Source organism: Monodelphis domestica, chromosome 3 (genome assembly GCF_027887165.1).
Source record: "Monodelphis domestica isolate mMonDom1 chromosome 3, mMonDom1.pri, whole genome shotgun sequence".
NCBI lineage: Eukaryota > Metazoa > Chordata > Mammalia > Didelphimorphia > Didelphidae > Monodelphis > Monodelphis domestica.
In genome coordinates, this window is record NC_077229.1 from 85,220,941 (window position 1) to 85,231,895 (window position 10,955).

At 36.0% G+C, this 10,955-nt stretch overlaps 1 pseudogene; it reads right to left on the reverse strand.

The window, feature by feature from the left end:
- Positions 1 to 4,968: 4,968 nt before the first annotated feature.
- LOC100618649 (olfactory receptor 7D4-like) lies at positions 4,969 to 10,732 on the reverse strand (annotated as a pseudogene).
- Between the last annotated feature and the right edge of the window lie 223 nt (positions 10,733 to 10,955).

Sequence of the window (10,955 nt, forward strand, 5' to 3'; positions counted from 1 at the left end):
GGTAGTAAGATATAGGGGTTTTTCCTAGGTCTCCAAATAGTCTGCTCTTCTTTTGAGAAATGCTTATTCTTATACATTTGAATGAAATCACTATATACATATTGAATATCAAACATATCAAATGCATTTAATCTAAAGATTTCCCCTCCTGACAGTTCTTTCTTACCTGTTTCTACTGATTTTGTTCACACAAAATCTTCTTAATTTCATATAATCAAGTCTTTCTTTTATTTTTTGTGATCATCTTTCTCTTATTAATTTTCCCTTATTAATTCTCTCCATAGGAAGAAGCTTTGAATGTTACATTGTCTTCTAATTTCCAGAACTGTTGTCTTCAATTTATTTTAATTTTATGACTTTTTATATGCAGTTTAAATATATATCTTAAACTTATGTTTATGTTATGTTGTATATTGTGGAAGATATTGACTCAAGCCCAAGTTCTGTCAAATTGCTTTTCACCTTTTGTCTTCAAAAGTTCTTGTGAAATGAAATTCTTCAACTGTTTTCTTATTTATTAAACATTTATTTAATTTAATTGTTTCAGATTCTAACTGATCTAGATTGTGGCACTGTACCATTTTTATACTGTTATATAAAAAGTATCAAATAATTATGATTATTGCTTAACAACATAATTTAGAATGTGCAAATATTCACATTTAATTTCTTATTATTACAGTATTTTTCATCCAAAACAACTTCTTTATTATTTTTATATAACACCATAAAAAGGGGAGTTAGGCAGCCAGTGGATTGAGTGCCAGGTCTGGAGTCAGAAAGACTCACCTTCTTGAGTTCAAATCTGTCCTTGGCTAGCTCTTCCATCCTGAGAAAAATTATTTAACCCTCTTTCCTCACTTTCCTCATCTGTAAAATGTGCTGGTGAGTGAAATGATAAAATATTCCACTATCTCTTCCAAGAAAGTCCTACATGAGGTCATGGATAAGCAGACATGACTGAACAACATAAATTCCACTTTTGGTAGCTTGATTTCTATGGATGTAAATATGTAAATTAATTTAAGTAGTATTAACATATTTTATATTGGCAAAGTTCAATCAAAAGAAATCACTATTTCTCCAATCACTAAAGTCAATATATTTAAAGAGTGCTTTATAATGTTCTAAAAGTGACTTGATACATTATTCTTGATATTTAATGAATTTTAGAGTCATTTGAATAGGATTTCATTTTCTAATATTTTCTTCAGATAGTGTTATTCAAATAAAGAGATGCTAACAATTTTTGTTGATTTACTTTGTATCTTGTCATGTTGTTGAAGCTATTGTTTCTATTATTTTGTTTTTACTAATTCTCTTTGTTTTTCTTCATAAACTATCATTTTATAACAAGATAATTTGATATTCTGTCTGTGCTTCTATTTTAATTTTTTTCTCTTGCTTTATTACCATCCTTAACAGTTTCTGAATGATGTCAAATACTAATGAAATGTATTTGGGTAAGCATGTAATGTTTTCTCATTGAAAATAATGCTAGATTTTTAGATATATACATTTTCTCTCATATTTTAAAGCTAGACAAGCAGGATAACTTTGAAAGCTAAATGCTAATCTTATTATATACTTTAATCTTTCTTCTCTAGAGATGAAGAATTTCATGTACCAACTTCTTTTCCTTTTCTATGTATGTATGTAAATGTCCATTCTATCAGACATTCACTATGTACAGAATAAAAATAAAAATTATTAAAAATTCAAAATTGTGCATCTTTCTAAAAAATGTCCTCTACCTTGTAAGATTTTTTTTCTGAGTTGTACTTTACCAATGACATTTTCTACATTTATTGATGTAACCATGTGGATGGGAGAACTTATAAAATGTTTTTTAAATGTTTAGTGATCCTACAAACCCCACATTGTGATAGAGAATAACATCTGGGAGATATTGCTGCAATCTTTTTTGTTGGTGTTTTATTAAAATTTTTGTTTACCAAAAGTGATATTTTTCTAGTGTTCTTTTTCTTAGCTTTATTTCTGTGGAGTTGTCTCATAAGAAGAATTTGATAGAGTTTTCTTAATTTTTGAGGCTATTTTACATAGCATAAATACTCTTAAGATTTGATTACATTCACCTCCAAATCAGTGTGGAACAGGCTTTATTTATTTATATATTTTTGCAATTCCATTGTTCATCATTCAATTACATTTTAGGAAATTGGGATATTTAATCTATAAGATTCTGTTCAGTTGTAAAAACCACATGGACTATGTGGCTTTGGGCAAATCACTTACACTGTTAGAGTTTCAAGTTCTCATCTGTACAATGAGGATAATAATAGCATAAAATGATATAGTGCCACATTTTGCAGAAAATAAAATATTATATAAATATCTATAATTAATATTTCTGAAGATCTTGTAATGCTTATTCTTTAAATTCTCAGATTTCCTAGCATAGTTTTGTGTTTAGGTGGCTCTAAGTTTGCTTTTCTCTTCAGTTCATCATGATTTCAAATTGTTCATTTTTTATTTTAAAATTTTGATTTACCTTTTTCTTTTATTTGATCATTTTAGCCAATATTTAGCTTCCAATAATAGGATTAGAACCAATGAGTAGTGGTTTCATAAAGTTAGATTTTGATTTAGTAATATGAAAATTATTTTCACAACTAAAGTAGTCAAACAATGGGAGTGCCATTTTATTGGGGGGGGGGGGAAGCTACTTGTAAATGAAATAGTTTAAGTAGAAGAGGGATATTTTTCAGGGATATTTTTAGACTGAGAGAAGATTATTTCATGATTTCCAAAGCTGGAGTAGAGATCATCCTAAATCTCATCTACGATTTGTGAATTCATAAGAAGAAGAGAGAGGGCCAAGGATAAGTCAATTCATATCAAACATTAATTAAGTAACTCCATTGTGCATGCCATTATGTTTGGGGCTTTGGATACAACAATAAATATGGAAGTATTTACCCTCTAGTAGTAGTAGTCTCTCGGTGATTGATAATGACAATTGTCTTTGTGCGTTTTCATCTACAGTATACCCTCATATGGCTTTGAAGTCCAAAGACTGAGGCGCAAAGTTTGTGATACATGGGACCCGGGAAGCCAGTTGTTACGGGAGGTGAGGTTATGGCCTGGTGTCAGCGTTCATGTGCAGCAGCAAGATGTTGACGTTATTCATCTTCAAAGGAGGCGGCGGCATGGTTAATGTGGGTCCTCCAGCTGCTTCTGACAGAGGCAGCAAGTTCTAGTTGCTTTGGTGTAATGCCAGCCCACTTCAAGTTTGACTTTAGCTGATCCTTGAATCTTTTCTTCTCTAATGCTTATATTCTATATAAATCAGGGAAAAGTCAAGATATACAAAGACAAACCAATAAAACACATATGCAATAAATTTGGTAGGATTGGGAGGTAACACTAATAACTGGGGAAATCAATCATTCCTGTTGGAGTTAACATTTGATCTCTGCAATAAATGGATCTTGGGAATCCAAGACAGAAAGGTGAGTACAAACTCTCTTCTGTTCAGTAAATGTGAAACAGCCTTTGTAAAAGTGTTAAAGAAAGAGGTAGAACATCATTATAAGTAGGTGAGTTTAAGTAGAACATGGTTTTATTTGGACATGGAATTATCTCAAGAACATATGTTAGATTTGGATTATGAAGGATTTTAACTGCCATAAGGTATGAAAATACATCCCAGCTATAAATGGGAAGTCAGCAAAGCATCTTAAGCAAAGGAATGCCATAGCCATGATAAGAAAGATCATGAAACCTATGCAGATATATGTATTCAGTGTTTCAGTGTCATATAGAGTTGACCTTCATTTCTCAAAAACTATATTATCAGAGCTCCAATTCTTCCAAATTCAATTAAACTAGAAAGATTTCTCATATGATATCAGGCAAAGAACAAATTGGCTCATCAGGAAAGGGATTGTCACCATGTGATGATTTTCCTATTTTTTAACCAAAGCAACTCATACAAAGCATATTCACACATATTATTTCATTTGATTTGCAGAAAAAATAACATATCAGGTAGTCAGAGCTGCTCTTCTAATTCCCATTTCAGAACAACAAATAGAAGGAAGTCACTTGATCAAGGGCACACAACTCCACTTCTAGCAATTTTTTTTGAGCTGGAAAGTATCCTGAATAGCAGGAGGTGTTAAATCAGATGTCATTGTTGTGCAAACTCTGGAAGAGAGGCCAAGAAGAAAATTATCCAGGGTTATTTATATCAAATGAGAGTAGTATGAGCCAGTAAGGTAGCCATCTTATCATTCTTCATTCAATTACACATTATGTGCCAGCAAATGTGCTGAACATTTCCTGGAGGATACAAAAAGGGGGTCCTAAAAGAGGAAATAGATAGTCCCTGACATCAAGGACATCACAATTTAATGGGGGAACCAGCATGCAAACATAGACAAATTATATGCAAAATCAATCAGAAATCATTAACAGAGAGTAGGCGCTAAAAGTAAGATGGATTGGGAAAGGTTTCAGTAAAATATGGGATTCTTTCTAAGTTGGGGCTTAAAAGATGCAAAAGAAGCCAGTAGGTAGAATTGAGTACAGAGAGTAGTTTGGGCATGGAAAAGAGCCACAGAAATGCCCAGCACTAAGAAATGTGGTATCTTGTTCATGAATGGCAAAGAGGGTAGTGTCACTGGATCTAAGAGTATGTGGTAGTAGATAAATTATTAGAAACCTAGAAAGGTAGAAAGGAGCTAAATTATGAAGTGATTTGGATGTCAAATATAGGATTTTGTATTGATCCTAGAGTCAATAGGGAATCACTGGCTTTCAGTACATATGTGAGGTATGAGGAAAGGGTAGCAGGGACAGACCTGTAAATCAGAAAAATTATGGAGATATGGAGATATGGAGGGTGGATTTGACTGGGGAGAACATTAAGGAATTCAAGTTTTCTGCCTCCCAATATATTCCTCACAAACATCAATGTCATGTTCCAATGACCAGGTGCTAGTCCTAATACTGAGAGGAAGTTATTCTGCTAATGAGCCTCCTAAGGGCATCTTTTATATCCTTATTTCTTAGGCTATAGATGAAAGGGTTTAACATGGGGGTCACCACGGTATACATGGTTGAGGCAACTGTGCTCATCCAAGAAGAGTGGATAGATGAAGAGCTGAAATACACTCCCAGCCCTGTGCCATAGAATAAGGAAACAACAGAAAGGTGAGATCCACAGGTAGAAAAGGCTTTATACTTACCCTCAGTAGATGGGACTTTCAAAATGGAAGAACATATCTGACTGTATAAGAAAAGGATCCCAGTGAGGGGGATAATACCCAGCAATCCAGCTATAATGTATTTCAAGATGTAATTGATAAGGGTGTCAGAACAGGAGAGTTTCAGAACCTGATCAAGATCACAAAAGAAGTGCTGAATTTCACGGTCACAAAAGGAGAGCCATGTTACCATCAGACAGTGAAGGAGAGAATAGAGAAGACTTAATATCCAGGAGAGCAGAACCAGCAGGACACAGAGCCTATGCCTCATGATGGTTGCATAGCGTAGAGGGTGACAGATAGCCACAAAACGGTCATAGGCCATTACAGTGAGAAGGAAATTATCTAAACCAACAAAAAACAAAAAAGAAATACATCTGGACAAGACAGTCAGCATAGGGTATTGCCTTGTTTTGTGACGAGGTGTTCACCAGCATCTTGGGGACTAGCGTGGATACTAAACAAAAATTCACAAAAGACAAGTTGGAAAGGAAGAAGTACATGGGGGTGTGGAGGTGAGAGTCAGAGCCAATGACCAATATTATGAGCAGGTTTCCAAGCACGGCGACTAAGTACAGGCCCAAGAATAGCCCAAGGAGGGGACCCTGCTGTTCAGGTATCTCAGAAAATCCCAGAAGGATAAATCCAGTGAATTGTGTTTGGTTTCCTGGTACCAAAATGCTGACTTTTCTGCTGGGAAAGAGAAGTGAGAAAAAATGGCATGAAAATACACTTAATCTTGTATATGAGATGGAAAGAGTCCAAGCTCTGTCTTAGAATTTCTAGGTTCAGTTCTTATCTTTAACACATATTACATTTGTGATCTTGGACAAGTCAAATTTTTTTTCATGCAACCTCAGTGTGGATAAAGGACTTGAACTTAATGACTTCCAAAATTCCTTCTGGTTTGGATGTTTTTTGAAGTACCTATAACCACATTTGTAAATGAACAATTAATGAACACTATTTCTGATTTGCTATAAGCATTATTGACCTTAGAATACTTGTATAAAGAAAGAGACTATAGACAAGACAGGTTCACTCACTTCTGTAGCCTACAGCAAAGAGGTCACAGATTTCATATGACAGAAGAGTTCGGACAATCCCATTCTTGAATGCAAATCATAAAATGACATAGAGATGGGAAAAAAAAACTCAAGGTGGGGGTAGCTGGTTAGCTCAGTGGATTGAGAACCAGGCCTAGAAATGGGAGGTCCTGGGTTCAAATCTGGCCTTAGCCACTTCCTAGCTGGGTGACCCCGGGCAAGTCACTTGACCCCCATTGCCTAGCCCTTACCAATCTTCTGCCTTGGAGCCAATACACATTATTGACTCCAAGATGGAAGGTAAGGGTTATTTAAAATAAAAAACTCAAGGCATGAAACAAAACTGTATCACCAAAAAAATCCATTCAACAATGTAACTGGACATCTGGCATCTGGCCTTTCCTTGAAGACCTTCATAGAAGGGAAACCTTAGCTTCCTGAGACAGTCTATTCCATTCTGGGATTGCTCTCATTTTCCTTTATGCTGAATGAAAATTTGCCTATTTTCTAGTTTTCTTCCATTCTCTCATTTTACCCTCTGAGTCCTTGTAGAACAAATTCTATTTCTCTCCCACATGACATCCCTTTAAAATTGTGAAGACAGCTATACCACCCCCAATATGATTTCTCTCCTTTAAGGTGAAGAAACTATTTCTTTCAGTTGATCCTCACAGGCACTTCACCATCCTGGTTGTTTTCCCTTGCATCTTCTCTGGATTATCAATGCCATTTATGAATTGTGGTACCCAGACTTAAACCCAAAATTTCAGTTTTGATCTAACTGTGGTCAAGGACAAGGAGATGATCACCTTCTTCTCATAGGAAGTCATGACTCATTTAATGAAGGCTGTTTTCTTCTAATTATTTTGATTATAATATCTGATGATTCCTAGTGAGTTCACAATCCACTGAAAACTCCTAAATCATTATTGTCTTTTGTGTGTTTGGAGGAGACATTTTGTGTCTTTTCCTTTTTTATGTGCTGTACCTATGCCTAGTCAGTAGTGCATGGGATCAATCTACCAGTATTAGTGAGCCTATTTTGCTAAGTTTCCCATGAAATCACCTAATGTTACATATTTGAAAGGGCATCTATCTGAAACTCTGCTCTAATATCCCCAAGGGTATTTTGGGAGTTCCAAGTATTAACACTGTCTGGTTCTGACATGTATTCTACAGTCCCTTCAAAACAAGCATTCTCCATTCTAAAGTCCATTTCAGGAGACACCCTATTTGAAGTTCCTTTCTTATGACCCATGTGTTTTTTAAATAGGAAAAAAAAGAAAACTCATGGGAGCATGTGGTCCAGACTAATAATATTTTGAATCAAAGATAGTAGTAGTCTCTCGGTAACTGAGAATGACTATTGTCTTTGTGTGTTTTTGTGCACAAAGACACTTGTGCATGAAGATTTAAGTGGAAAAGTCGATGCACAGAGATAGTCCCACTCTCTTGGCGTTGGAAGCCTGGGTCCAGTGGCATGAAAAGTCATTACATCTGGAGACTTCCTCAGCTGCATTGGATGGCCATGTTGTCTTTTGTGCTCCAACATGCCCTAAGCACTCCACAGTGCCTTGCTGCATTGCCATCTCAACCATTGAACCTTCTTATTGGTTTCTTCCGTCTGTTCAGCCGAAGCAGTCTTCACATGCTGGGTGAGCAAAGCCCTAGTTCACCAGGGGTCCACAAGGACCCAATGGCTACCTTCACAAGGTTTAGCCGGCCTGTCGAAGCCGTTGCCCATGTTGTGGCCGCTGCCGCATGCCAGCAGCTACTAGGAGCCACAAGTGAGAGCTGGGTGTCAGGTGAGGGTCAGATGCTGGAGAGCTGCCCTAGGAGGGCACGACAAGCCCTCCATACCAAAGATATTACTCCTCCCTGAGCACCCCATATACCCCCATCAAAAAAAAAAGATAGATTTAGGCAAAAATGGAACTATTTCAACAAGAAAGATGTTTCTAGAAAGATTGTAGTCAATTTGTCCACCTAAGACTTTAGGGCATAGTTAACAACTTCAAAGAAGAACAGGAAAATCTAGTATCCTCTTTATATAAACTAGAAAAAACAGGAATAGTCTGAGTAAAAGAGACAGAATTTCTAGAATTGCAGAAGCACTGATTTTCAGAATTAGAATAGACCCTAATAGGTATCTAGTCCAACTTACATTCAAATTAAATTCTCCCTTTGTGGCCCATGACAAATGTGATACAGCTATGGAAAGCCCATCTTGACCTATCCCTACGTGATTAGGCAGGTTGCATACATTTATTAAACATTTAGTATGTGTCAGACACTGTGCTAAGTGTTGGAAATACAAATATAAGAAATAATAAGGATGAGAAAGGGTGGAGAGGGGGGAGATACCAGTACTAGGGCATTAAAACAAAATCTAGAGAGTCAGAAGCACAGACAGGAGGAGAATAAAAAGTGAAAAAATCTTTCTCAAAATGGTAAATTATCTGAAGAACTTCCTCAATGGGAAAGAAAGGGTGAAGTATTGATGGTTCAGGGGGAGAAGGCCCCAGGCACTGAGTCATGCATGCCTTTGAAAAACTCAGAGATCAGATACACAGTGGGAAGGATAATAATAAGTAATTTCACAGATGAGAAGTCATTATCCAGCTGTTGCTTAAAGACCTTCCATGTGCAGGAACCCATCACCTTCTGAATATAGCACATTCTACATTTGGATACCTCTAATTGTTAAGAAGTTTGCTTGCTTGTTTGTTTTCTGAGATCAAGTCTAAATTTGTCTCTTTGCCATGTTCTTTCTAGGTTATGGAAAAGAGATCTAATTCCTCTTGCCAGCAGTTCAAATACTTTAAAGAGAGCTGCCATGCAGAAGACACATAAGGAGAGCAGGTATCTACTGTATAGAGAAAACTTGAAGAACAAAAACGAATAACTGCAGAGATCAAGAAAAGGAGTTTCTTTCTCATTTGAGGGGTGGTGATGGTAGTCGTGGTGTTGATGGTGGTGGTTGGGGTGGCATTAGCAAGATTAAATCCTACCAGAGTTGATGACCAGTAAGACTAAAGACTCTCTCAGATGGGTTGTTCAGGCCAAAGGTGGTCTATGTTGATTCCTATTTAGCTTGTCCTCCATTAAGATACTCAAGTCTTTTTTCTCATGAGTAGGATATATTCTAAACTTGCCTTCTGAGAAAAGCAAGCTGGGTCCCTAGAAGACAACTATCTTTGCCCTCAAAGTTCTAGTGACAACTCTGAAATTTTGAGGGATGGTTCTAATACTTATAAACTGAAATACAAGCTTCTACAATTGTACTTGATTGATTTTGAATTGAAACCTATTAGACAGACAATTGATTTCTAGAAAAGGATTTTTTTAATACTATATAATATGTGAAGATTGGATTTATCCTTTACAAATATGAATAGTTGGCATAAAATAACCTGCTCCTCAAAAGAAAAAAGATGCAGTGATATTCTCTCCCACAAGTACAGAAGTCATCCAGGGATCAGATTTAGAGTACTGGTTTTAAAGAGGTGACAGAGCCTTTATAAGTCCTTTAATAGAGATCCTTTTCTCTCCTACATGGGACTCTCATGAAATTCCTCTTGGGTTCTTTCTAATTATTTTTCTGTACTTGTAAAGTCTACATATTATAATTATTAGATAGTTTTCCTTCTAGCAACTATTTTTAGCAATTTCCATATATTATTCCTAATTCTACTCTCTGAGGTCAAGTAAAACATACTTAAACTTTCTCAAGTCAATCCTTCAAATGCTTGAAAATATTTGTGTGCCCCTCTCATAATGTTACATTTCCAATACTACTTGTTATTTATAACCCTTTTAGCCTTTATTTGGGCTCTCTTCTTTGTCTCTGAACCCATATCAGTAAAAAATAAGTATGCCCAGGAATGGGAATAGGAAAAAGGAAAGGAGAGAAAGGAGAGTGGGAGACATGAATATAGAGGAATCAGAAATAATAGAATCAGAATTTCAGATCATCTAGTTTAATTCCTATCAAAATAAAAAAGAGAAGGAATAAGTACCAAGTGAAAATAATAAAATTTACACTAGGACAGTAGATAGAAGACAGTAGGAAGTGAAGTGGGATACAAAGAAGTAGCTACTGAATTTAAGAAAACCTGAGTAATCTGCATATACACTGCAGTGATGTCTTGAACTTCATAGAATGATGTCTATAAAAGGCAAACCAAAAACTTTCTTGGTACATTAATTAGCTATACTGCAAAAAAAAGAGTGTTAATGGTACAAGGAGGAATATAACTCAGAACATTGGACTCTTAATCTGCTTACTGCAGTATGCTAAAATCATGAAGTTCAACAGGAATATACACAAGAAGGGAAATTTTATTTCCCTTTTCTCTAGGACACTTGGGAATTCCTGTTCATTCCCCCATGCATCAGACTCAGCTCGACTTGTTTTTCCTCAATCATTTGTAGAGCCTGTGCTTGTATCCTCATCGTGTATTTCTTCCTGACAATCTCTCCAGGAATTCCTGTCCCTCCTCTGAAAACTCCTTATCTTCTTGCATGCCTTTAGATCATGGGGAATGGTTTCAACCTCCCAATAAGCTGCTATTAGGATAGGGAATCCTTCTATCTCCTCCTTTGCCTTCACTCACATTCCTTAACTGTGTGACCTGTGCTCTGAATGAGGAACAATCCACAGTGCCATTCAGAAGTC